The sequence below is a fragment of the Leuresthes tenuis genome, unplaced genomic scaffold (genome assembly GCF_036924035.1).
Source record: "Leuresthes tenuis unplaced genomic scaffold, fLeuTen1.0.hap1 SCAF_77, whole genome shotgun sequence".
Taxonomy (NCBI): Eukaryota; Metazoa; Chordata; class Actinopteri; order Atheriniformes; family Atherinopsidae; genus Leuresthes; species Leuresthes tenuis.
The window spans coordinates 26,337-54,170 of record NW_027325431.1 but is presented as its reverse complement, the minus strand read 5'-3'; the positions used below and the strand labels follow the sequence as shown (position 1 = coordinate 54,170).

The following is a 27,834-nucleotide window of genomic DNA, read 5'->3' as shown; positions in this document are numbered from 1 at the left end:
TTTCTAACACATTTTTCAGCAATTATGGTTGGAGATTCACACCTACTCACAGCCGAACAACTCCGCTACCGCATTTGATGGTGTATAGTCGGGCATTCTCACCCTTTCTCATCAGCTTTTTGCTAATTATGATCTGACATTCACACCTACTTTCAGTCGAACAGCTCTGCTCCCGCTTTTGATTATGTTTGGTTAGATATTCGAACCTTTTCTTAACTGCTTTTTACAAACTTTGGTTGGACGTTCACAATATCTTGCAGCCGAACACCTCCGCTTCCGCTTTTGATGGTGTATATTCGGGCATACGAACCTTTTCTTACCCGCTTTTTACAAACCAAGGTCGGACTTTCACACCTTCTCTTAGCTGAACAACTCCGCTCCCTCTTTTGATTGTGTACAGTCGGGTAATTTAACCTTTTCTTACCCGCTTTTTACCATCTATGGTCGGACATTCACACCGTCTTACAGCGGAACACCTCCGCTCCCTCTTTTGATGATGTATGGTTAGGCATTCGCACCTTTTCTTATCCATTTTTCAGTAATTATGGGTAGACATTCACACCTTCTTGCAGCTGAACACCTCCTCTCCCGCTTATGATCATGTGCAGTTTGATATTTGAAAATTTTCTTTCATGTTTTCTAGCAATTATTGATGGACATTCAGACCGTCTTGCAGCTGAACACCTCCGCTTCCACTTTTGATGGTGTATAGTCGGGCTTTCGAGCCTTTTCTTCCCCGGTTTTTACAAATTATGGTTGGACATTCAGACCTTCTTACAGCCGAAAACTTCCACTCCCTCTTTTGATCATACATTGTCGGGCATTCGCACCTTTTCTTACCCGGTTTTTACAAACCATGGTCGGACTTTCACACCTTTTAGTAGCCGAACAACTCCGCTCCCGCTATTGATTGTGTACAGTCGGGTATTTTAACCTTTTCTTACCCGCTTTTTACCAACTATGGTTGGACATTCACACCTTCTTACAGCAGAACACCTCCGCTCCCTGTTTTGATTATGTATGGTTTGACATTCGCACCTTCTCTCACCCGCCTTTTACTATGGTCGGCCATTCACAGCTTCCTCTCCACCATACTTGTATGGTGGGATATTCACACCCACTTGCATCCGAAGACCTCCGCCCCCACTTTTGTTGATATTTAGTCGGTCATTCGCACCTTACCCGCTTTTGGCAAACTATGGCCTTCTTGCAGCCAAACACCTCTGATCTCGCTTTTGATGATGTAAGGTTGGGCATTCAGACCTTGCTTCACCTGCTTTTCACCAAATATAGTCGGACATTCACACCCACTTGCATCCGAAGACCTCCGCCCCAAATTTTGTTGATATTTAGTCGGACATTCGCACCTTACCCGCTTTTGGCAAACTATGGCCTTCTTGCAGCCAAACACCTCTGATCTCGCTTTTGATGATGTAAGGTTGGGCATTCAGACCTTGCTTCACCTGCTTTTCACCAAATATAGTCGGACATTCACACCTTCTTGCAGCCGAACACTTCCGCTCCACCTTTTAGTGTTCTATCACACCTTTTTTTCACCGCATTTTATACATTATGGTTGGAAATTTTCAACCACTCTCATCCGAAGACCTCTCCTCCCGCTTTTGTTAATATATTTGAACTTTAGTCGGACATTCAAACCTTCTTGCAGCTGAACCACCTCCGCTCCCTGTTTTGATCATATATGGTCTGGCAATACTACCTTTTCTTACCCGTTTGTGAGTAATTATGGCTGGACATTCACACCTACTTGCAGCCGAACACAACCTCTCTCGCTTTTGATGATGTATGGACCGGCATTCTTACCTTTTCTAACACATTTTTCAGCAATTATGGTCGGAGATTCACACCTACTCACAGCCGAACAACTCCGCTCCCGCATTTGATGGTGTATAGTCGGGCATTCTCACCCTTTCTCATCAGCTTTTTGCAAATTATGATCTGACATTCACACCTACTTGCAGTCGAACAGCTCTGCTCCTGCTTTTGATTATGTATGGTTGGATATTTGAACCTTTTCTTAACTGCTTTTTACAAACTTTGGTTGGACGTTCACACCTTCTTGTAGCCGAACACATGCACTCCTGCTTTTGATGATGTATGGTTGGGCATTCGCACCTTTTTTTTACCCATTTTTCAGGTATTATGGGTGGACATTCACACCTTCTTGCAGCTGAACACCTCCTCTCCCACTTATGATCATGTGTGGTTTGATTTTCGAAAATTTTCTTTCATGTTTTCTAGCAATTATTGATGGACATTTAGACCTTCTTGCAGCTGAACACCACCTCTCCCGATTTTGATGATGTATGGACCGGCATTTTTACCTTTTCTAACACATTTTTCAGCAATTATGGTTGGAGATTCACACCTACTCACAGCCGAACAACTCCGCTCCCGCATTTGATGATGTAAAGTCGGGCATTCTCACCCTTTCTCATCAGCTTTTTGCAAATTATGATCTGACATTCACACCTACTTGCAGTCGAAAAGCTCTGCTCCCACTTTTGATTATGTTTGGTTGGATATTCGAACCTTTTCTTAACTGCTTTTTACATATTTTGGTTGGACGTTCACACCTTTTTGTAGCCGAACACTTCCACTCCTGCTTTTGATGATGTATGGTTGGGCATTCACACCTTTTTTTTGCCCATTTTTCAGGAATTATTGGTGGACATTCACACCTTGCAGCTGAACACCTCCTATCCCACTTATGATCATGTGTGGTTTGATTTTCGAAAAGTTTCTTTCATGTTTTCTAGCAATTATTGATGGACATGTAGACCTTCTTGCAGCTGAACACCTCCGCTCCCGCTTTTGATCATACATTGTCAGGCATTCGCACCTTGTCTTACCCACTTTTTACAAACTTTAGTCGAACAGTCACACCTACTTGCAGCCGAACACAACCTCTCTCGCTTTTGATGATGTATGGACCGGCATTCTTACCTTTTCTAACACATTTTTCAGCAATTATGGTCGGAGATTCACACCTACTCACAGCCGAACAACTCCGCTCCCGCATTTGATGGTGTATAGTCGGGCATTTTCACCCTTTCTCATCAGCTTTTTGCAAATTATGATCTGACATTCACACCTACTTGCAGTCGAACAGCTCTGCTCCCGCTTTTGATTATGTTTGGTTGGATATTCGAACCTTTTCTTAACTGCTTTTTACAAACTTTGGTTGGACGTTCACACCTTCTTGTAGCCGAACACATGCACTCCTGCTTTTGATGATGTATGGTTGGGCATTCGCACCTTTTTTTTACCCATTTTTCAGGTATTATGGGTGGACATTCACACCTTCTTGCAGCTGAACACCTCCCCTCCCACTTATGATCATGTGTGGTTTGATTTTCGAAAATTTTCTTTCGTGTTTTCTAGCAATTATTGATGGACATTTAGACCTTCTTGCAGCTGAACACCACCTCTCCCGATTTTGATGATGTATGGACCGGCATTTTTACCTTTTCTAACACATTTTTCAGCAATTATGGTTGGAGATTCACACCTACTCACAGCCGAACAACTCCGCTACCGCATTTGATGGTGTATAGTCGGGCATTCTCACCCTTTCTCATCAGCTTTTTGCAAATTATGATCTGACATTCACACCTACTTCCAGTCGAACAGCTCTGCTCCCGCTTTTGATTATGTTTGGTTAGATATTCGAACCTTTTCTTAACTGCTTTTTACAAACTTTGGTCGGACGTTCACAATATCTTGCAGCCGAACACCTCCGCTCCCGCTTTTGATGGTGTATATTCGGGCATACGAACCTTTTCTTACCCGCTTTTTTACAAACCAAGGTCGGACTTTCACACCTTCTCTTAGCTGAACAACTCCGCTCCCTCTTTTGATTGTGTACAGTCGGGTAATTTAACCTTTTCTTACCCGCTTTTTCACCATCTATGGTCGGACATTCACACCGTCTTACAGCGGAACACCTCCGCTCCCTCTTTTGATGATGTATGGTTAGGCATTCGCACCTTTTCTTACCCATTTTTCAGTAATTATGGGTAGACATTCACACCTTCTTGCAGCTGAACACCTCCTCTCCCGCTTATGATCATGTGCAGTTTGATATTCGAAAATTTTCTTTCATGTTTTCTAGCAATTATTGATGGACATTCAGACCGTCTTGCAGCTGAACACCTCCGCTCCCACTTTTGATGGTGTATAGTCGGGCTTTCGAGCCTTTTCTTCCCCGGTTTTTACAAATTATGGTTGGACATTCAGACCTTCTTGCAGCCGAAAACCTCCACTCCCTCTTTTGATCATACATTGTCGGGCATTCGCACCTTTTCTTACCCGCTTTTTACAAACCATGGTCGGACTTTCACACCTTTTAGTAGCCGAACAACTCCACTCCCGCTATTGATTGTGTACAGTCGGGTATTTTAACCTTTTCTTACCCGCTTTTTACCAACTATGGTTGGACATTCACACCTTCTTACAGCAGAACACCTCCGCTCCCTGTTTTGATTATGTATGGTTTGACATTCGCACCTTCTCTCACCCGCCTTTTACTATGGTCGGCCATTCACAGCTTCCTCTCCACCATACTTGTATGGTGGGATATTCACACCCACCTGCATCCGAAGACCTCCGCCCCCACTTTTGTTGATATTTAGTAGGTCATTCGCACCTTACCCGCTTTTGGCAAACTATGGCCTTCTTGCAGCCAAACACCTCTGATCTCGCTTTTGATGATGTAAGGTTGGGCATTCAGACCTTGCTTCACCTGCTTTTCACCAAATATAGTCGGACAGTCACACCTTCTTGCAGCCGAACACTTCCGCTCCACCTTTTAGTGTTCTATCACACCTTTTTTTCACCGCATTTTATACATTATGGTTGGAAATTTTCAACCACTCTCATCCGAAGACCTCTCCTCCCGCTTTTGTTAATATATTTGAACTTTAGTCGGACATTCAAACCTTCTTGCAGCTGAACCACCTCCGCTCCCTGTTTTGATCATATATGGTCTGGCAATACTACCTTTTCTTACCCGTTTGTGAGTAATTATGGCTGCACATTCACACCTACTTGCAGCCGAACACAACCTCTCTCGCTTTTGATGATGTATGGACCGGCATTCTTACCTTTTCTAACACATTTTCCAGCAATTATGGTCGGAGATTCACACCTACTCACAGCCGAACAACTCCGCTCCCGCATTTGATGGTGTATAGTCGGGCATTCTCACCCTTTCTCATAAGCTTTTGGAAAATTATGATCTGACATTCACACCTACTTGCAGTCGAACAGCTCTGCTCCCGCTTTTGATTATGTATGGTTGGATATTCGAACCTTTTCTTAACTGCTTTTTACAAACTTTGGTTGGACGTTCACACCTTCTTGTAGCCGAACACATGCACTCCTGCTTTTGATGATGTATGGTTGGGCATTCGCACCTTTTTTTTTACCCATTTTTCAGGTATTATGGGTGGACATTCACACCTTCTTGCAGCTGAACACCTCCTCTCCCACTTATGATCATGTGTGGTTTGATTTTCGAAAATTTTCTTTCATGTTTTCTAGCAATTATTGATGGACATTTAGACCTTCTTGCAGCTGAACACCACCTCTCCCGATTTTGATTATGTATGGACCGGCATTTTTACCTTTTCTAACACATTTTTCAGCAATTATGGTCGGAGATTCACACCTACTCACAGCCGAACAACTCCGCTACCGCATTTGATGGTGTATAGTCGGGCATTCTCACCCTTTCTCATCAGCTTTTTGCAAATTATGATCAGACATTCACACCTACTTGCAGTCGAACAGCTCTGCTCCCGCTTTTGATTATGTATGGTTGGATATTCGAACCTTTTCTTAACTGCTTTTTACAAACTTTGGTTGGACGTTCACACCTTCTTCTAGCCGAACACATGCACTCCTGCTTTTGATGATGTATGGTTGGGCATTCGCACCTTTTTTTTACCCATTTTTCAGGTATTATGGGTGGACATTCACACCTTCTTGCAGCTGAACACCTCCCCTCCCACTTATGATCATGTGTGGTTTGATTTTCGAAAATTTTCTTTCATGTTTTCTAGCAATTATTGATGGACATTTAGACCTTCTTGCAGCTGAACACCACCTCTCCCGATTTTGATGATGTATGGACCGGCATTTTTACCTTTTCTAACACATTTTTCAGCAATTATGGTTGGAGATTCACACCTAGTCACAGCCGAACAACTCCGCTACCGCATTTGATAGTATATAGTCGGGCATTCTCACCCTTTCTCATCAGCTTTTTGCAAATTATGATCTGACATTCACACCTACTTCCAGTCGAACAGCTCTGCTCCCGCTTTTGATTATGTTTGGTTAGATATTCGAACCTTTTCTTAACTGCTTTTTACAAACTTTGGTCGGACGTTCACAATATCTTGCAGCCGAACACCTCCGCTTCCGCTTTTGATGGTGTATATTCGGGCATACGAACCTTTTCTTACCCGCTTTTTACAAACCAAGGTCGGACTTTCACACCTTCTCTTAGCTGAACAACTCCGCTCCCTCTTTTGATTGTGTACAGTCGGGTAATTTAACCTTTTCTTACCCGCTTTTTACCAACTATGGTTGGACATTCACACCTTCTTACAGCATAACACCTCTGCTCCCTTTTTTGATTATGTATGGTTTGACATTCGCACCTTCTCTCACCCGCCTTTTACTATGGTCGGCCATTCACAGCTTCCTCTCCACCATACTTGTATGGTGGGATATTCACACCCACTTGCATCCGAAGACCTCCGCCCCCACTTTTGTTGATATTTAGTCGGTCATTCGCACCTTACCCGCTTTTGGCAAACTATGGCCTTCTTGCAGCCAAACACCTCTGATCTCGCTTTTGATGATGTAAGGTTGGGCATTCAGACCTTGCTTCACCTGCTTTTCACCAAATATAGTCGGACATTCACACCCACTTGCATCCGAAGACCTCCGCCCCAAATTTTGTTGATATTTAGTCGGACATTCGCACCTTACCCGCTTTTGGCAAACTATGGCCTTCTTGCAGCCAAACACCTCTGATCTCGCTTTTGATGATGTAAGGTTGGGCATTCAGACCTTGCTTCACCTGCTTTTCACCAAATATAGTCGGACATTCACACCTTCTTGCAGCCGAACACTTCCGCTTTTAGTGTTCTATGAGGCATTCACATATTTTCTTTCACCGTATTTTATAGATTATGGTTGGAAATTCTCACCCACTCTCATCCGAAGACCTCTCCTCCCGCTTTTGTTAATATATAGTCGGGCATTCGAACCTTTTCTTACCCGCTTTTTACAAATTATGGTCAAACATTCACACCTACTTGCAGCTGAATACTTCCGCTCCACCTTTTAGGTATGTATGGTTGGCATTTGCACTTCTTTTTATACTGATTGCTGAAGATTAAGTTGTTCTTTCTCAAACTACAATTTTTTTTTAATTGTTGAAACTTGATTTGAAGTGGATAGATAAGGAGGACAAACAGTTTTAAGTCAGGCTGATAGAAGGAATTAATTTTATAGCAAAATCTGTATTTCGTCATATGTCGAGAGATGCTTATTGCTGAAGAAGTTCTTTCTCATTCTACAAAGTACAACGTTGTTTATCGTTGAAACTTGATTAGACATGAATAAATATGAAGGACAAAGCAGTCTTAACTTGGTTTGAGTTAATGAATTCGTTTTATAGGAGAATCCGAATTCGTGCATAACTCATAAAATAGAGCTTATTTTCGGATTCCTGAAGAATGAGTCTGGTTCTTTCTCATAATACAAAGTTTGTTGTTTATTGTTGAAACTTCATCAGAAGTGAAGAAATAAATGAATGCCTATCAACAAATGTGGGATCTAAACTCTACTGCTTCCTCTAAAATAATTTCCTTTCTCAATTTAGAAATGTGTGTGTGTAAGTCACAACACCCGTGACACCAAAACGGCTTTCTTTTCTCTACACTCTGCACTATGAGCACACACACCAAATCAGAAAGGCTTTTTTCTCTCTTTTCTACATTATGGACTGTGGGGACACAAAACCGCTCTCTCTCTTTTTTTTTTTTTATCGTGTGCCAGGGCGTTGTCTCACGTATTAGATTATGCTTAAGATACGAATGGGTTTATCAGTCACATCAGAATCCATACATACTGATCCTCCCGTAATAAAATGGTCGGATCTTATCAAACACACTTTGTTTCTTGTGACAATCAAGTCAGCGAAACAGCGTATACACGTCAAGACACTGAATCAAGTTTGCCACAAGAACTCATAAGTTTGGCAGTATTGCTCTGCCGTCAGCAATCATACACCCATTTTATTTTCGTGAGACATGTGCAAGCACCTGTTCATCTACTGTTCTATCACTATGAATTAGTGATCTATTATCAATAAGGATACTTCTACAACTACTATCAAAGTATGTCCGGACTTCTTATGTTGTCAGTTGCTATATATGAATAAGTGGGTAGCTACTGACAAGCATTAAGCATGTCACACAGCCCAAACATATAACATTTCAGGACACACCACACAGTTAACAACCACAGTGAAGCGTGTCAAAGCCCAAACATGTAACATTCAACAGGACACTTACACAACACATTCAAATCAAACAGTCAGACAACATACAAGAACATATACCCCAGCCGGCATTGCTCCCTGCCTATTTTCGTACAGCACACTATGTGTGCGCACACCTTTATTCACAAACTCTTCAACTTATACTCTTTTACCGAAGCTGCTACAGCTCGATTGGCCGAATACCCTTTGATCCTATTTCGGTGAATTTGACATCTGCCTTACATATAACAGATTAGCGGTTTAGCAGTTTTAATTTAGTTTGAGTGAAGGAATTCATTTTATAGCAAAATCCGAAATCGTGAAGAACTCATGAAAGTAAGCTTATTCTCGGATTCCTGAAACTTTAGATTTGCTCTTTCTTTTACTGCAAAGTACAACGTTGTTTTTTTTGTTTAAATCTTTCTAGACATGGTAAATATTAAGGACAAAGCAGTTTTCACATAGTTTGAGTGAAGGAATTAATTTTATAGATAAAATCCCAAGAGTCTGCTGAGAAAAGAGAGTGAATGCGAAGTAGACTTCAACACGGCTATGGGAGCGAGCCGAGTGTGGGCTAACCGGGAGAATTGCTTGAAAGAAACGCGACACCGAATGAGCGATCAGAACAAAGCCTCAATACGGGATTCTCGTGGTGTTTTTGTTGCTGCCTTGTCTTTTGCACAGAGTAAAAGACAAGGCAGCCATCGAATAGGGCCCGATTGTTCCTACTTGGTCAGCCGAGGAGCAAGGGGGGGGGGCAAGCGTCTCAACCAAGCAAAGCTCACCATGGGGAAGGTGGCTATGCCAACTAGCCTGATGCCCTGCTCCCGCAGTGACGGATAATCGTACTCTGGTTTCTCTTCATAACTCTTTCTCATAAGTCTTTCGCCTTTTACTAAAGATTTCTGTGGAGAGCAGCACTAATGAGTTGTTTCTATTTTTGGCAGGCTTTACCTTTGCGGGTGAAGCCCTTTCTGTCTGTGCAAAAGAAATCTTCTTACTGTGCAGAGTGACTTCTCTGAGTAGAGTCGCCTTACTTGTTGCGACTGTGCCGATGTTCGAAGCTGGAGTGCAAAGTTGTTGCTTGAATGGTGCTTGCTGGAGCGTGCGGGAGTGCAAAGTTATACCATTTAAAAGGGCTGAAGAGTGCTCAGTGCAGCGGGTGGGCGACACTTTGGCCACCTTGAAAACCGAGGTTACATCCACTACCAGGGGCAGCCCAAGTTCTGCCGCAAGTGTGGTGAGCATGGACACCTGGTTGAGGCTTGTACCAAGGTGTTATGTGGGAAGAGAAGAGAAATTGGGCAAACTTTTGGAGAGTGTCCAAATGGCAGGAAATGTAATCTCTGTGGAGAATTAAATCACCTCTTCAGAGATTGCCCTAAATCTTTTGCCAACAAATTAAAGACGGTAAAGCCACAGTCAAGCCAACAAAGAGAAGGACCAAAGGTGGCAGTTGGTGAACAAAGTGAAGAGGTTGACCCAATAAATTCAAACTTCCCGCCAAAAGCTTGGATTGGAAGTGAGGAGCAAAAAGGGGAGGGGCCTGTAGAGGCCTCACCACTCAGTGTTGAAGTCTGTGAGAATTCACAGGCAGAGGGTGGAGCTACGCTAAATGAGGAGGAAGAGCAGACAGGTGAGTCTAGTGAAGATACTCACCTCCCCGAAGGTCAACAGCCGAAGAGGACGGCATCTGAGCCTCTGATTCCCCAGTGGTATCAGAGAAGAGGGGAAGGGTTAGGTCCCTTTCAGACAGTTCTTCAGTGGAAGAACCTAGAGTCTTCCCCTCCGACTCACCAAATGAGGTCTCCTTTTTAACTTCAGCTCTGCAATCAACCCCCAGGGACTCAAAGTTAAATGCAACATTGCGTCAGAGGCCAACACCGAGAGTCCGAAAAGGAAATATAGATCACCCTACTCACTTTTCACCTAAAGAAATGAAGGAAGAGCTAGTTTCCCAAGAAATAACCTGTGTGTAATTTGTTTTGATAACTTAGAAAAACGAAAATGACATACCTACTTTCCTTTATGCTTTTAATGGTTCTCACCTTCTCAACACTAAATGTGAGAAGTGTGAAATCAAAGACAAGAGCCCAGAGTATTTTATCCTTCTTAGACTCCATAAAATCAGATGTGTTTTTAATACAAGAATGTGGACTACCTTTTTTAAAAAACCATAGACAATGGGAGGAAATGTGGCCCCATTTATCGATATGGAGTGGCTCAAATCAAAATAAAAATGATGGTGTGGCCATTCTAATTAAAAATCCGCATGTTCTGGTGAAAGGTAGCACAGTGGTGAGAGACGGACGGGCACTTTTAGCACACTTGAATTTTATGGGGCAAGACTTTAACCTCTTAAATATTTATGGTTTCAATGGAAAAAATGAAAGGTATGACCTTTTAGAAGATATACAGCTTTACATGCTAGGGCAAGTACCTTTAGTTGTAGGAGGGGATTTTAACTGTATCTTGAGCAGGAAAGATAGAAAAAGAGCAGGGGTAGATTTTAAAGTGGATAAGACTTCGATTTTATTTCAGGGCATATGCAGGGATTTTAAGCTTACTGACTGTTTTAAAACCATGCATCCCAGAGAGGAGGGCTTCACCTGGTTTAGTCATGATGGCACCAGAGCCTCTCGCATTGATTATTTCTTTACTAGAGATTGCCCACCCACTGATGTTAGATTAACCCCTGTTTTCTTTTCAGACCACCTTATGCTCTCCTGCACCCTTTCACCCCCTTCTGGTGTGACGGTAGGAAGTGGTCTGTGGAAACTCAACTGTTCCCTGTTGGAGGATGAAATCATAGTCAGTCAGTACAGGGAATGTTATAAAGAGTGGCAGACCCTTCAAGACCTCTACGAAACACATGCACAATGGTGGGAAATGGTGAAGGAAACGACCCAGACTTTTTTTAAACAGCAAGGTAAACGTAAAAAAAGGAAAGAGAATAGATGTATGATGGGACTACATAAACGCTTACAGCGCTACTTTAAACTAAATCAGTGTGGCATAGACTTTAAAGAAGAAATCAAAGATGTCAAAAAGGAAATGTCAGTTTTAGCAGAAATAAAGAGTAAAGGAATTTTTGTAAAAAGCAGGGAGCAGGAAATTGAGGAAGGTGAAAAAGAAAGAAAGTTATAAATAAAAAGGAGTGTATTCAAAATCTAAAAAGAGAAGATGGGTTTTTAACAAAATCCACACAAGAGATGATTGAAACTGTACATACCTTTTATAGTAACATGTACAAAGAGAAACCAGTGCACTTGGAAACATCGGCAGAAATCTTAAAATTCGTTGACAAAACCGTAAAAGAGAATGCACACTTGAAACAGAATTTTACTGCTTTAGAGTAAAAAAAATGCCTAACAGGTTTTAAGAGAAGTCGAGCTCCGGGTTTAGACGGGCTTCCTGCAGAATTCTATCTGACCTATTGGGACCTTTTATCATCAGACATTTTAGATGTTTTTAAAGATTTTGAAAAACTCGACCGACTGCCTGATAGTTTTAGAGTGGGACACAAAACCGCTCTCTCTCTTTTTTTTTTTTATCGTGTGCCAGGGCGTTGTCTCACGTATTAGATTATGCTTAAGATACGAATGGGTTTATCAGTCACATCAGAATCCATACATACTGATCCTCCCGTAATAAAATGGTCGGATCTTATCAAACACACTTTGTTTCTTGTGACAATCAAGTCAGCGAAACAGCGTATACACGTCAAGACACTGAATCAAGTTTGCCACAAGAACTCATAAGTTTGGCAGTATTGCTCTGCCGTCAGCAATCATACACCCATTTTATTTTCGTGAGACATGTGCAAGCACCTGTTCATCTACTGTTCTATCACTATGAATTAGTGATCTATTATCAATAAGGATACTTCTACAACTACTATCAAAGTATGTCCGGACTTCTTATGTTGTCAGTTGCTATATATGAATAAGTGGGTAGCTACTGACAAGCATTAAGCATGTCACACAGCCCAAACATATAACATTTCAGGACACACCACACAGTTAACAACCACAGTGAAGCGTGTCAAAGCCCAAACATGTAACATTCAACAGGACACTTACACAACACATTCAAATCAAACAGTCAGACAACATACAAGAACATATACCCCAGCCGGCATTGCTCCCTGCCTATTTTCGTACAGCACACTATGTGTGCGCACACCTTTATTCACAAACTCTTCAACTTATACTCTTTTACCGAAGCTGCTACAGCTCGATTGGCCGAATACCCTTTGATCCTATTTCGGTGAATTTGACATCTGCCTTACATATAACAGATTAGCGGTTTAGCAGTTTTAATTTAGTTTGAGTGAAGGAATTCATTTTATAGCAAAATCCGAAATCGTGAAGAACTCATGAAAGTAAGCTTATTCTCGGATTCCTGAAACTTTAGATTTGCTCTTTCTTTTACTGCAAAGTACAACGTTGTTTTTTTTGTTTAAATCTTTCTAGACATGGTAAATATTAAGGACAAAGCAGTTTTCACATAGTTTGAGTGAAGGAATTAATTTTATAGATAAAATCCCAAGAGTCTGCTGAGAAAAGAGAGTGAATGCGAAGTAGACTTTAACACGGCTATGGGAGCGAGCCGAGTGTGGGCTAACCGGGAGAATTGCTTGAAAGAAACGCGACACCGAATGAGCGATCAGAACAAAGCCTCAATACGGGATTCTCGTGGTGTTTTTGTTGCTGCCTTGTCTTTTGCACAGAGTAAAAGACAAGGCAGCCATCGAATAGGGCCCGATTGTTCCTACTTGGTCAGCCGAGGAGCAAGGGGGGGGGGGGGGGGGGGGGGGCAAGCGTCTCAACCAAGCAAAGCTCACCATGGGGAAGGTGGCTATGCCAACTAGCCTGATGCCCTGCTCCCGCAGTGACGGATAATCGTACTCTGGTTTCTCTTCATAACTCTTTCTCATAAGTCTTTCGCCTTTTACTAAAGATTTCTGTGGAGAGCAGCACTAATGAGTTGTTTCTATTTTTGGCAGGCTTTACCTTTGCGGGTGAAGCCCTTTCTGTCTGTGCAAAAGAAATCTTCTTACTGTGCAGAGTGACTTCTCTGAGTAGAGTCGCCTTACTTGTTGCGACTGTGCCGATGTTCGAAGCTGGAGTGCAAAGTTGTTGCTTGAATGGTGCTTGCTGGAGCGTGCGGGAGTGCAAAGTTATACCATTTAAAAGGGCTGAAGAGTGCTCAGTGCAGCGGGTGGGCGACACTTTGGCCACCTTGAAAACCGAGGTTACATCCACTACCAGGGTCAGCCCAAGTTCTGCCGCAAGTGTGGTGAGCATGGACACCTGGTTGAGGCTTGTACCAAGGTGTTATGTGGGAAGAGCAGAGAAATTGGGCAAACTTTTGGAGAGTGTCCAAATGGCAGGAAATGTAATCTCTGTGGAGAATTAAATCACCTCTTCAGAGATTGCCCTAAATCTTTTGCCAACAAATTAAAGACGGTAAAGCCACAGTCAAGCCAACAAAGAGAAGGACCAAAGGTGGCAGTTGGTGAACAAAGTGAAGAGGTTGACCCAATAAATTCAAACTTCCTGCCAAAAGCTTGGATTGGAAGTGAGGAGCAAAAAGGGGAGGGGCCTGTAGAGGCCTCACCACTCAGTGTTGAAGTCTGTGAGAATTCAAAGGCAGAGGGTGGAGCTACGCTAAATGAGGAGGAAGAGCAGACAGGTGAGTCTAGTGAAGATACTCACCTCCCCGAAGGTCAACAGAAGGTCAATTTGTTGATAGGCATTCATTTATTTCTTCACTTCTGATGAAGTTTCAACAATAAACAACAAACTTTGTATTATGAGAAAGAACCAGAATCATTCTACAGGAATCCGAAAATAAGCTCTATTTTATGAGTTATGCACGAATTCGGATTCTCCTATAAAACGAATTCCTTAACTCAAACCAAGTTAAGACTGCTTTGTCCTTCATATTTATTCATGTCTAATCAAGTTTCAACGATAAACAACGTTGTACTTTGTAGAATGAGAAAGAACTTCTTCAGCAATAAGCATCTCTCGACATATGACGAAGTACAGATTTTGCTATAAAATTAATTCCTTCTATCAGCCTGACTTAAAACTGTTTGTCCTCCTTATTTATCCACTTCAAATCAAGTTTCAACAATTAAAAAAAATTTGTAGTTTGAGAAAGAACAACTTAATCTTCAGCAATCAGTATAAAAAGAGGTGCAAATGCCAACCATACATACCTAAAAGGTGGAGCGGAAGTATTCAGCTGCAAGTAGGTGTGAATGTTCGACCATAATTTGTAAAAAGCGGGTAAGAAAAGGTTCGAATGCCCGACTATATATTAACAAAAGCGGGAGGAGAGGTCTTCGGATGAGAGTGGGTGAGAATTTCCAACCATAATCTATAAAATACGGTGAAAGAAAATATGTGAATGCCTCATAGAACACTAAAAGCGGAAGTGTTCGGCTGCAAGAAGGTGTGAATGTCCGACTATATTTGGTGAAAAGCAGGTGAAGCAAGGTCTGAATGCCCAACCTTACATCATCAAAAGCGAGATCAGAGGTGTTTGGCTGCAAGAAGGCCATAGTTTGCCAAAAGCGGGTAAGGTGCGAATGTCCGACTAAATATCAACAAAATTTGGGGCGGAGGTCTTCGGATGCAAGTGGGTGTGAATGTCCGACTATATTTGGTGAAAAGCAGGTGAAGCAAGGTCTGAATTCCCAACCTTACATCATCAAAAGCGAGATCAGAGGTGTTGGGCTGCAAGAAGGCCATAGTTTGGAAAAAGCGGGTAAGAAAAGGTTCGAATGCCCGACTATACACCATAAAAAGCGGGAGCGGAGGTGTTCCGCTGTAAGACGGTGTGAATGTCCGACCATAGTTGGTAAAAAGCGGGTAAGAAAAGGTTAAAATACCCGACTGTACACAATCAATAGCGGGAGCGGAGTTGTTCGGCTACAAGAAGGTGTGAAAGTCCGACCATGGTTTGTAAAAAGCAGTTAAGAAAAGGTTCGAATATCCAACCAAACATAATCAAAAGCGGGAGCAGAGCTGTTCGACTGCAAGTAGATGTGAATGTCCAGCCATAATTACTCACAAACGGGGGAAGAAAAGGTAGTATTACCAGACCATACATGATCAAAACAGGGAGCGGAGGTTCAGCTGCAAGGTGTGAATGTCTGACTATAGTTTGTAAAAAGCGGGTAAGACAAGGTGCGAATGCCCAACAATGTATGATCAAAAGAGAGAGCGGAGGTGTTCGGCTGCAAGGTCTGAATGTCCAACCATAATTTGTAAAAACCGGGTAAGAAAAGGCTCGAAAGCCCGACTATACATCATCAAAAGCGGGAGCGGAGGTGTTCAGCTGCAAGAAGGTGTGAATGTTCGACTAAAGTTTGTAAAAAGCTGGTAAGACAAGGAGCGATGTCCCTTCATTGTATAATCAAAAGCGAGAGCGGAGGTGTCCAGCTGTGAGTAGGTGTGAATGTCCGACCATAATTGCTGAAAAATGTGTTAGAAAAGGTAAGAATACTGGACCATACATCATTAAAAGCGGGAGAGGTGGTGTTCGGCTGCAAGAAGGTGTGAAAGTCCGACAATGGTTTGTAAAAAGCGGGTAAAAAAAGGTTCGAATGCCCGAATATACATCATCAAAAGCGGAAGCGGAGGTGTTCGGATGCAAGAAGGTGTGAACGTCCGACCAAAGTTTGTAAAAAGCAGTGAAAAGTGAGAAAAAGCATTTCGTGAGTTCTGCATGATTTGGGATTTTGCTTATAAAATGCATTACTTCACTCAAACTATGTTAAAACTGATTTGTCCTTCATATTTACCATGTCTAGAAATATTTAAACAACGTTGTTTTTTTGTTTAAATCTATCGAGACATTGATAAATATGAAGGTAAAAGCCGTTTTAACATAGTTTGAGTGAAGGAATTGATTTTATAGATAAAATCCCAAATCATGCAGAACTCCTCAAAAGGGGCGTATGGCTTAATCACAAGTGTGGTTCTTTCTCATTCAGGGTAGTATGAGGAAGTTTATGCTTGAAATATATGTAGAAATGGGTACATATGAAGGACAAAGCAGTGTTAACTTAGTTTGAGTGAAGGAATTCATTTTATACATAAAATCCCAAATCATGCAGAACGTATGAAAAGAAGCTTATTCTCGGATTCCTGATCCTTCAGTTTTGCTCTTTCTTCTACTGCAAAATACAATGTTGTTCTTTGTTGAAGTCAATCTAGACATTGATAAATATGAAGGAAAAAGCAGTTTTAACTTGGTTTGAGTGAATGAATTCATTTTATACATAAAATCCGAAATCGTGCAGAACTCATGAAAATAAGCTTATTCTCGGATTCCTAAAACTTTTGATTGGCTCTTTCTTTTATTGAAAAGTACAACGTGGTTTTTTTGTTTAAATCTATCGAGACATTGATAAATATGAAGGTAAAAGCCGTTTTAACATAGTTTGAGTGAAGGAATTAATTTTATAGATAAAATCCCAAATCATGCAGAACTCCTCAAAAGGGAGGTATGGCTTAATCACAAGTGTGGCTCTTTCTCATTCAGGGTAATATGAGGAAGTTTATGCTTGAAATATATGTAGAAATGGGTACATATGAAGGACAAAGCAGTGTTAACTTAGTTTGCGTGAAGAAATTCATTTTATACATAAAATCCGAAATCGTGCAGAACTCATGAAAATAAGCTTATTCTCGGATTCCTAAAACTTTTGATTTGCACTTTCTTTTACTGCAAAGTACAACGTTGTTTTTTGTTGAAATCTATCTAGACATTGATAAATACCAGCCGAAACTCTGCTGCCACTTTTGATAATTTATGGTTGGGCATTCTTACCTTTTCTTACCCGCTTTTTACAAATTATGATCTTACATTCACACCTACTTGCAGTCGAACACCTTCTCATCCACTTATGATCATGTGCGGTTGGGCTTTCGCACCTTTTCTTACCCATTTTTCAGTAATTATGGGTGGATATTCAGACCTTCTTGCAGCTGTAAACCTCCGCACCTCTTTTGATCATACATTGTCGGGCATTCACACCTTGTCTTACCCGCTTTTTACAAACTTTAGTCGGACATTCAAACCTTCTTGCAGCTGAACCACCTCCGCTCCCTGTTTTGATCATATATGGTCTGGCAATAGTACCTTTTCTTACCCGTTTGTGAGTAATTATGGCTGGACATTCACACCTTCTTGCAGCCGAACACAACCTCTCCCGCTTTTGATGATATATGGTCCGGCATTCTTACCTTTTCTAACACATTTTTCAGTATTCGAACCTTCTCTTACCCGCTTTTTACAAACCATGGTTGGACTTTCATACCTTCTTGTAGCTGAACAACTCCACTCCTGCTTTTGATGATTTATGGTTGGACATTCGCATCTTTTCCTACCCATTTTTCAGTAATTATGGGTGGATATTCACATCTTCTTGCAGCTGAACACCTCCTCTCCCGCTAATGATCATGTAAGGTTTGATATTCGAAAATTTTCTTTCATGTTTTAAAGCAATTATTAATGGACATTCACACCTACTTGCAGCCGAACACCACCTCTCCCGCTTTTGATGATGTATGGACCGGCATTCTTACCTTTTCTAACACATTTTTCAGCAATTATGGTTGGAGAATCACACCTACTCACAGTCGAACAACTCCGCTACCGCATTTGATGGTGTATAGTCGGGATTTCTCACCCTTTCTCATCAGCTTTTTGCAAATTATTCTCTGACAGTCACACCTACTTGCAGTCAAACAGCTCTGCTCCCGCTTTTGATTATGTTTGGTTAGATATTCGAACCTTTTCTTAACTGCTTTTTTACAAACTTTGGTCGGACGTTCACACCTTCTTGCAGCCGAACACCTACGCTTCCGGTTTTGATAGTGTATATTCGGGCATACGAACCTTTTCTTACCCGCTTTTTACAAACCATGGTCGGACTTTCACACCTTCTCTTAGCTGAACAACTCCGCTCCCTCTTTTGATTGTGTACAGTCGGGTATTTTAACCTTTTCTTACCCGCTTTTTACCAACTATGATCGGACATTCACACCGTCTTACAGCGGAACACCTCCGCTCCCTCTTTTGATGGTGTATGTTCGGGCATTCGAACCTTTTCTTACCCGCTTTTACAAACCAGGGTCGGACTTTCACACCTTTTAGTAGCCGAACAACTCCGCTCCCGCTATTGATTGTGTACAGTCGGGTATTTTAACCTTTTCTTACCCGCTTTTTACCAACTATGGTCGGACATTCAGACCGTCTTACAGCGGAACACCTCCTCTCCCGCTTATGATCATGTACGGTTTGATATTCGAAAATTTACTTTCTTGTTTTAAAGCAATTATTGATGGACATTCAAACCTTCTTTTTGATTGTGTATAGTCGGGCTTTCGAGCCTTTTCTTCCCGGTTTTTACAAACCATGGTGTGACTTTCACACCTTCTTGTAGCCAAACAACTCCGCTCCCGCTATTGATTTTGTACAGTCGGGTATTTTAACCTTTTCTTACCCGCTTTTTACCAACTATGGTCGGACATTCACAACGTCTTACAGCGGAACACCTCTGCTCCCGCTTTTGATGGTGTATAGTCGGGCTTTCGAACCTTTTCTTACCCGCTTTTTACAAACTATGGTGGGACATTCAAACCTTCTTGTATCCGAAAACCTCCGCTCTCTCTTTTGATCATATATTGTCGGACATTCGCACCTTTTCGTACCCGCTTTTTACAAACCATGGTCGGACTTTCACACCTTTTAGTAGCCAAACAACTCCGCTCCCGCTATTGATTGTGTACAGTCGGGTATTTTAACCTTTTCTTACCCGCTTTTTACCAATTATGGTCGGACATTCACACCTTCTTTCGGCGGAACACCTCCGCTCCCTGTTTTGATCATTTATGGTCTGGCAATACTACCTTTTCTTACCCGTTTTTAGGTAATTATGGCTGGACATTCACAGCTTCTTGCAGCCGAACACCTCTTCTCCCGCTTTTGATGATGAATTGTCCGGCATTCTTACCTTTTCTAACACATTTTTCAGCAATTATTGTCGGTCATTCACACCTTTCTCATCAGCTTTTTGCAAATTATGATCTGACATTCACACCTACTTGCAGCCGAACACCTCGGCTTCCGCTTTTGATGGTGTATATTTTGGCATTCGAACCTTTTCTTACCCGCTTTTTACAAACCATGGTCGGACTTTCACACCTTCTTTTAGCCGAACAACTCCGCTCCTGCTATTGATTGTGTAGAGTCGGGTAATTTAACCTTTTCTTACCCGCTTTTTACCAACTATGGTCGGACATTCACACCTTCTTACAGCGAAACACCTCCGCTCCCTCTTTTGATTGTGTATGTTCGGGCATTCGAACCTTTTCTTACCCGCCTTTTACAAACTATGGTCGGACATTCAAACCTTCTTGTGGCCGAACACATCCACTTCTGCTTTTGATGATGTATAGTTGGGCATTCATACCTTTTCTTACCCATTTTTCAGTAATTATTGGTGGACATTCAGACCTTCTTGCAGCTGAATACCTCCGCTCTCGCTTTTGATGGTGTATAGTCGGGCTTTGGAGGCTTTTCTTCAACGGTGTTTACAAATTATGGTTGGAAATTCAGACCTTGCAGCCTAAAATCTCCGCTCCCTCTTTTGATCATACATTGTGGGGCATTCGCACCTTGTCTTACCCGCGTTTTACAAACCATGGTCGGACTTTCACACCTTCTTGTAGCCGAACAACTCCGCTCCCGCTATTGATTGTGTACAGTCGGGTTTTTTAACCTTTTCTTACCCACTTTTTACCAACTACGGTCGGACATTCACACCTTCTTATGGCGGAACACCTCCGCTGCCTCTTTTGATGGTGTATGTTCGGGCATTTCAACCTTTTCTTACCCGCTTTTTACAAACTATGGTCGGACATTCACACCTACTTGCAGCCGAACACCTCGGCTTCCGCTTTTGATGGTGTATATTTTGGCAATCGAACCTTTTCTTACCCGCTTTTTACAAACCATGGTCGGACTTTCACACCTTCTTTTAGCCGAATAACTCCGCTCCCGCTATTGATTGTGTAGAGTCGGGTATTTTAACCTTTTCTTACCCGCTTTTTACCAACTATGGTCGGACATTCACACCTTCTTACAGCGGAACACCTCCGCTCCCTCTTTTGATGGTGTATGTTCTGGCATTCGAACCTTTTCTTACCGACTTTTTACAAACTATGCTCGGACATTCACACCTTCTTGCAGCGAAACACCTCCGCTCCCTCTTTTGATTGTGTATGTTCGGGCATTCAAACCTTTTCTTACCCGCCTTTTACAAACTATGGTCGGACATTCAAACCTTCTTGTGGCCGAACACATCCACTTCTGCTTTTTATGATGTATAGTTGGGCATTCACACCTTTTCTTACCCATTTTTCAGTAATTATTGGTGGACATTCAGACCTTCTTGCAGCTGAACACCTCTGCTCCCGCTTTTGATGGTGTATAGTCGGGCTTTCGAGGCTTTTCTTCAACGGTGTTTACAAATTATTGTTGGAAATTCAGACCTTGCAGCCGAACACCTCCGCTCCCTCTTTTGATCATACATTGTCGGGCATTCGCACCTTGTCTTACCCGCGTTTTACAAACCATGGTCGGACTTTCACACCTTCTTGTAGCCGAACAACTCCGCTCCCGCTATTGATTGTGTACAGTCGGGTATTTTAACCTTTTCTTACCCGCTTTTTACCAATTATGGTCGGACATTCACACCGTCTTACAGCGGAACACCTCCGCTCCCTCTTTTGATGGTGTATGTTCGGGCATTCGAACTTTTTCTTACCCACTTTTTACAAACTATGGTCGGACATTCAAACCTTCTTGTAGCAGAACACATCCACTTCTTCTTTTGATGATGTATGGTTGGGCATTCGCACCTTTTCTTACCCATTTTTCAGGAATTATGGGTGGACATTCACACCTACTTGCAGTCGAACAGCTCTGCTCCCACTTTTGATTGTTTGGTTGGATATTCGAACCTTTTCTTAACTGCTTTTTACAAACTTTGGTCGGACATTCACACCTTCTTGCAGCCGAACACCTCCGCTTCCGCTTTTGATGGTATATATTCGGGCATTCGAACCTTTTCTTACCCGCTTTTTACCAACTATGGTCGGACATTCGCACCATCTTACAGCGGAACACCTCCGCTCCCTCTTTTGATGGTGTATGTTCGGGCATTCGCACCTTTTCTTACCTGCTTTTTACAAACTTTGGTCGGACGTTCACACCTTCTTGCAGCCGAACACCTCCGCTTCCGCTTTTGATGGTATATATTCGGGCATTCGAACCTTTTTTTACCCGCTTTTTACCAACTATGGTCGGACATTCGCACCATCTTACAGCGGAACACCTCTACTCCCGCTTTTGATGATGAATGGTCTGGCATTCTTACCTTTTCTAACACATTTTCCAGCAATTATTGTCGGTCATTCACACCGTCATTGGAGACGTCCTTTGAGTGAAGGAATATATTTCCCCATTCCAAGTCTGAGAATGGGAAACAGTAGTGAAAAAATATGTGCGCCTACTTTATTGGCTGTGTCGCTCACTCCAGAGCAATTCGATTTTTTTAATGTTTGTGGTGCTCGCCCTCACATTTCCTTGGCCAAACCTACACACTGGCATTGACAAGGTGTGGGAGAGTTTGTTGCTACATGTCAGAAAGAAACAGATTGGACCGTTTCACCTGCTGATCCAAATTTGATGTTTTCTGAACGATTGTCAGCATACAAAAAAACATTTTTGAGTACAATGCATTGTCAAAGAACTGTGGAATTAATTCCTACCACAGAATCACATTTTTCAGCAACTTTTGTTGGTCATTCACACCTTTCTCATCAGCTTTTTGCAAATTATGATCTGACATTCACACCTACTTGCAGCCGAACACCTCGGCTTCCGCTTTTGATGGTGTATATTTTGGCATTCGAACCTTTTCTTACCCGCTTTTTACAAACCATGGTCGGACTTTCACACCTTCTTTTAGCCGAACAACTCCGCTCCCGCTATTGATTGTGTAGAGTCGGGTATTTTAACCTTTTCTTACCCGCTTTTTACCAACTATGGTCGGACATTCACACCTTCAACATGCCCTTCAATGTCCACAATTTTGGCGTCACGAACAGGATCCCTCGACTGGTGTCTCTGGACCGGACCGCAGTGCATGGCCAGCCTGGACTGAAGTAGCTGTTCCAGCCTCATACCTCCAAGGCCTTTTCTGAGAGAGAGGACTGGCAGGTCCTTTTCCTGAATACCAGCGCTGGGATCATTTTTTAAATATGATAGTCTGAGACGATAGGACTGCTTTTTAGTTTTTATTTGAATAAAAGAGGGTTTCCCGGTTGTGTCATTAGTGAGACAGAGATTTCATGGGTAAGTGAAACTTTTGAAGCAGTCCGAAGAAGTGTGAAGTACTCCGAAGAAGTGTGAGTACAGATTAAAGGTCCTCATTGGAGACGTCCTTTGAGTGAAGGAATATATTTCCCCATTCCAAGTCTGAGAATGGGAAACAGTAGGTCTCAGACTTTTGACCCTACCGGGGGACCTAAGCATGTTGAAATGAAAAAGAAATATGGTCCAGAGGTTTTCCACCTGAAGGTTCTTTTAGTATGTTAGAAATAAGAAAATTAGAAGAAAAGTTTTGCAAATATGAGAAAGAGATGAAGCAAAAAAAAGAAAATTAAGTTTAAATAAGAAGTAAGAAAGGTATAGAATGTTGGAAAAAATAAAGTGTATTAAGAGAAAGAAAGGAAAATGTTAAACAAATGCCATGACGGAATGATGATAATAATTTAGTATGTGGACGAAAACATAATTCAGCTCTGATTAAGACTGAATCTTCTTTTAAACCACCACCATATTCCACTGATAACACTTTTTCTCCTTCTGCACCTCTTTACCCCACCCTGAGCGCTCTCGCTGTGCCGGATCCAGACCTGGACTCCTGCCCTCCACGACGCCTGCAACAACAACAGCCAGCCCTGCCACAAGCCTCTGGCTCTCGGGAAGAAGGGACTTCTTCCATCCTCCCTCGGGAAGAAATTCCATCATTCTCACAACATCAGTTACATAGGTCTGATGATGAGGAAAAGGAAGACGTTTGGTTCTCCAGCGTACCTGCCCAAGAACTTTTAACGCAAGTGACAAAAATCCTTTACCCACAATCTGGACTTCAGAGATCTAAACGTGAGAAAAAACAAAACCAGATTCAAACCATGCCTATGGTTAAAGTTGCAGTTCCCACTGGACCATTACTGGTTTATCGACCCTGGACTGAGACTGACATCATGGAAGCATAACAATGCTTACCAGATCCAGAGATTTCTGGACCCCATTTTGCTGACGAGTTGCGAGATTTCTGCGCACAATCTGCCCGACTGGGGTTGAATTGCGTCGCACATTGGCAAAAAAGTTCAAACCGACCGACCTCTGCAAAATAGAGGCCAGTATGCTACAACTGGATTTGCGACCTACCAACAGTGAACGAGGACATAATGATAACGCTCAATATGAAGCAGCCATCCAAAGACTGTGTCAAGCCATCACCACTCAATTTCCAAAAAAGTGATGAAATTGGGCAAAAGGCTGACTGAGGGTGGGAGGCAGGTTCTGGACGTCACGCGGCAGCGGAGCCTCCACTAATGGGTGATAGCACAAACACACTCACACATTTTTCCTGCTCTGTGTAGTGAAGAAACGCTTGCCGACTGTGATTCACGTAGTAAAGTTTTGCATGCTAGTTCCGTCCTAGAGCAAAGATATTTCTCTCAGAATATAGGAACTTATGTTCATCAGTAGTGACGTCAGGGGAGGTTGATTGTCCTCCAAAGTTAAGTGGAAACCACGTTTACTCTATGTCTGCATCAGGCCAGGTTGTGAAGGAGAAAATGACATCGCCCATTGCGTGTGTCACTCCCGATGGGCTCTCCTTCAAACACTCATTTTTGTTATCAGAGTTGTGTCCCATTAACCTGATGGGCTGTGATCTCATGTGTAAATTAGGCATTATTTTAACTTCTACACCAGAGGGTGTTAACGTTATGTTACAGCCTGACAAAGTTTTTACAGCAGTGCAGTTTGATTCATCTGCACTTACATATGCTTATGAGTGGAAACTTCCCAGCTCTCCTTTTTCACAACAACTAGTGGAAGAAGCAAAAGCGTTAGTTTCACCCCTTTCTGATTTCATGCAACCTGCTGATTTGCACTGAACATCACACATTTCTTTGGGGCCTGACAATGACTATGAGAAGAAGTGAAAAAATATGTGCGCCTACTTTATTGGCTGTGTCGCTCACTCCAGAGCAATTCGATTTTTTTAATGTTTGTGGTACTCGCCCTCACATTTCCTTGGCCAAACCTACACACTGGCATTGACAAGGTGTGGGAGAGTTTGTTGCTACATGTCAGAAAGAAACGGATTGGACCGTTTCACCTGCTGATCCAAATTTGATGTTTTCTGAACGATTGTCAGCATACAAAAAAACATTTTTGAGTACAATGCATTGTCAAAGAACTGTGGAATTAATTCCTACCACAGAATCACATTTTGAAGCATGTTTTTAATCTGAAAAAGATTTGTCTTCGATACCCATGTTGGCTGAAGTGCCCAATGATCTTTGGGCGAAGAGCAAATATGATGTGGGGTTGTTTATTGTTGAAACTAGATTAGAAATAGATTAATATGAAGGACAAAGCAGTTTGAACTTGGTTTGAGAGAAGGAATTAATTTTATTGCAAAATCCGAATTCATGCATAACTCGTCAAATAGATAGTGAAGTGTCGTTCGTGAGCGATTCGTTCGATATGAACAAATTTTTTATATGACTCGGGAGTAACGAGTTGTCTCAGTGAGTGATTCGTTCATTTTCATGCAGTACCCTTCCTCACCACATGGCAGGCGGCAGCTTCATAAGCTCAGTCAGCAGGACAGGAAACAGTATTGATTCGTTCATGACTCAACTCCTCGACTGACGGGTCCTCGCACAGGAAACAGTATTGATTAGTTTACGACTCAACTCCTTGGGTCTTCGTTCATTTGTCACGTTTTAAATTCTACCTTTCATTTGAAAGGCTGAAGAGCAGTAGGCACAACAGTTCGTTCACAAACCGCATCGTTAATCTCATAGACTATTCTACCATCAACAACTTGGAAACCACAATCGACTCTCTAGATGCAGAAAAAGCATTTAATGGAGGGAACTGGAAATTTTTATTCGCAGCATAAAACAAATTTGGGTTTGGGTCACACTTCATCAACTGGATAAGGATATTATATAGCTCCCCAAATGCAAGTGTCAGGACAAATGATCAAACTTCTCCAAGCTTCAGTCTGCAGAGAGGTACAAGACAGGGTTGCTCACTTTCTCCCTCACTTTTTGCTATTTTCATCAAACCTTTAGCAGCTGCTATCAGACAAGATAGAAATATTAAAGGCATCCAACCCCAAAATATTGAGCATAAAATAAGTCTTTATGCTGATGATGTATTATTTTTCCTTCAGAACTCAGAGACGTCTCTCACTCACACGATCACACTCATAAATAAATTCTCGGCACTTTCTGACTACTCTATCAAATGGTCTAAGACCACAGTTCTGCCCATTAACTGTAGGGTCCAGAATATACCTGCGATCACTTTACAGTCAGGAAATATTAGATATTTAGGCATAAACATTTCCTCCAGGCTCTCAGAGCTAACAAAGCTAAATTATGTGCAATTATTAAAGAGAGTAGAGGACGATCTCTCTCGTTGGAAGTCCTTACCTATATCACTTATGGGGAGAGTTACAACCATTAAAATGATGATACTACCAAAAGTTAACTATTTGTTCTCAATGATCCCCATAAAACCATTTGCTACTTGGTTTAAGTCACTAGATTCATGCATCTCCAAATTTCTGTGGAAAAACAAACCACCACGTATTAGTTTAAAAACCCTACAGAAGACCAAGGACAGTGGTGGATTAGATTTACCTAATTTTCAGCACTATTCCTTAGCCAATAGGTTACAATATATATCAAAATGGTTTAAACCTTGTTGTTGTCACAGTTCCCAGAGACGTTGTAATCGTTGAGGATTCTATATTCACCCCCTCATTAGAGGCACGTGTTGCAGATTGATGACACTGAATCTTCTTCTCTGTTCATTGCTGGCATCATTCCCAGCATCGTAAGTGTTCGTGGCATTGTTAGCCTCTTCTTCTGGATCTTGATATCGAGCATCCTTTTGTATTTCTGGTTTGTAAGTCCTCTCTCTTCGTTCACCGGAGTCTTCGTCTCTTTGTCCTTGAGTTTGGTGATTTTTTCTTCTTTTGATGCCTTGACACAGTGTGACAGGTGATACCACGTGGGAGATCCTTTAACTTGGACTGCTGTCCCTGTGCTGCGAAATGGCTGTGCTGCTCAAATGGTCTCTCCTTCATCATATACACAGTTATTTATACATCACCTTCCACCATGAAGCGTTGTCCCTTTTTGTTTCTCTCTTTGTTCTTAAAATGCTGTTATGCATGTCTAAACCAATCCATTAAACTAGATCATTTTGGCAGTAAAGCGATCTACAATGTGCTTGGTCGCAAAGCTGCTCATCTGTGGTAAACAGCTCTTCAAAAAGGCATTCTTCAATTGATTTCACTAATTTTATGTAATAATTTTGTGATTTCCTACAAAACTACACTTCTTCTCCCATCTGTCTGAGTATTTAATATTGTCTGGGTCCCGTTAAAACATGTATTTTTCCCATCTAATTCCTTGTTTGCTTTAAAACAAGTATTCCCCATTTTCTATCCCTTCAGTAGCCAACCAGTTTGTATGGAGTACACTGGAGCAACTTGACTGATCAGTAAAACACTGCTTTTGTTGTCACCGCAAGGCTTCCCCCGTCGGTTGTTTCACTGAGACACTACTGAGTAACTACAACTCAACACAGTTTATACACATAACATTCATATACATACTAACAAACAAACAAACAATAATTTATCGCAATTTTCTCATCTCTGTTTGAACGTACACCCAGGTAAATATTCCTGTAGTCTTCTCATACCGACTATGGACCCATTCATTGTTTAACTTCACTGTTTTGCAAATCCTAATTGAATATTACACATTGACATTGAACTTTACTGGATAAGCAGGTCTTCATTGCATTCAGCAGCCTATATGTGAGCATCTATGTGT

The 27,834-nt window shown here is 41.9% G+C and overlaps 2 non-coding genes across 2 annotated transcripts; both read left to right on the top strand.

Moving 5' to 3' along the window:
- Positions 1 to 9,426: 9,426 nt before the first annotated feature.
- LOC140286220 (U5 spliceosomal RNA) lies at positions 9,427 to 9,546 on the top strand. The gene has a single exon (XR_011911083.1). It is a non-coding gene; the product is annotated as a U5 spliceosomal RNA (small nuclear RNA).
- Positions 9,547 to 13,487: 3,941 nt separating this feature from the next.
- On the top strand, positions 13,488 to 13,607 carry LOC140286219 (U5 spliceosomal RNA). Its single transcript, XR_011911082.1, has one exon. It is a non-coding gene; the product is annotated as a U5 spliceosomal RNA (small nuclear RNA).
- Positions 13,608 to 27,834: the final 14,227 nt, after the last annotated feature.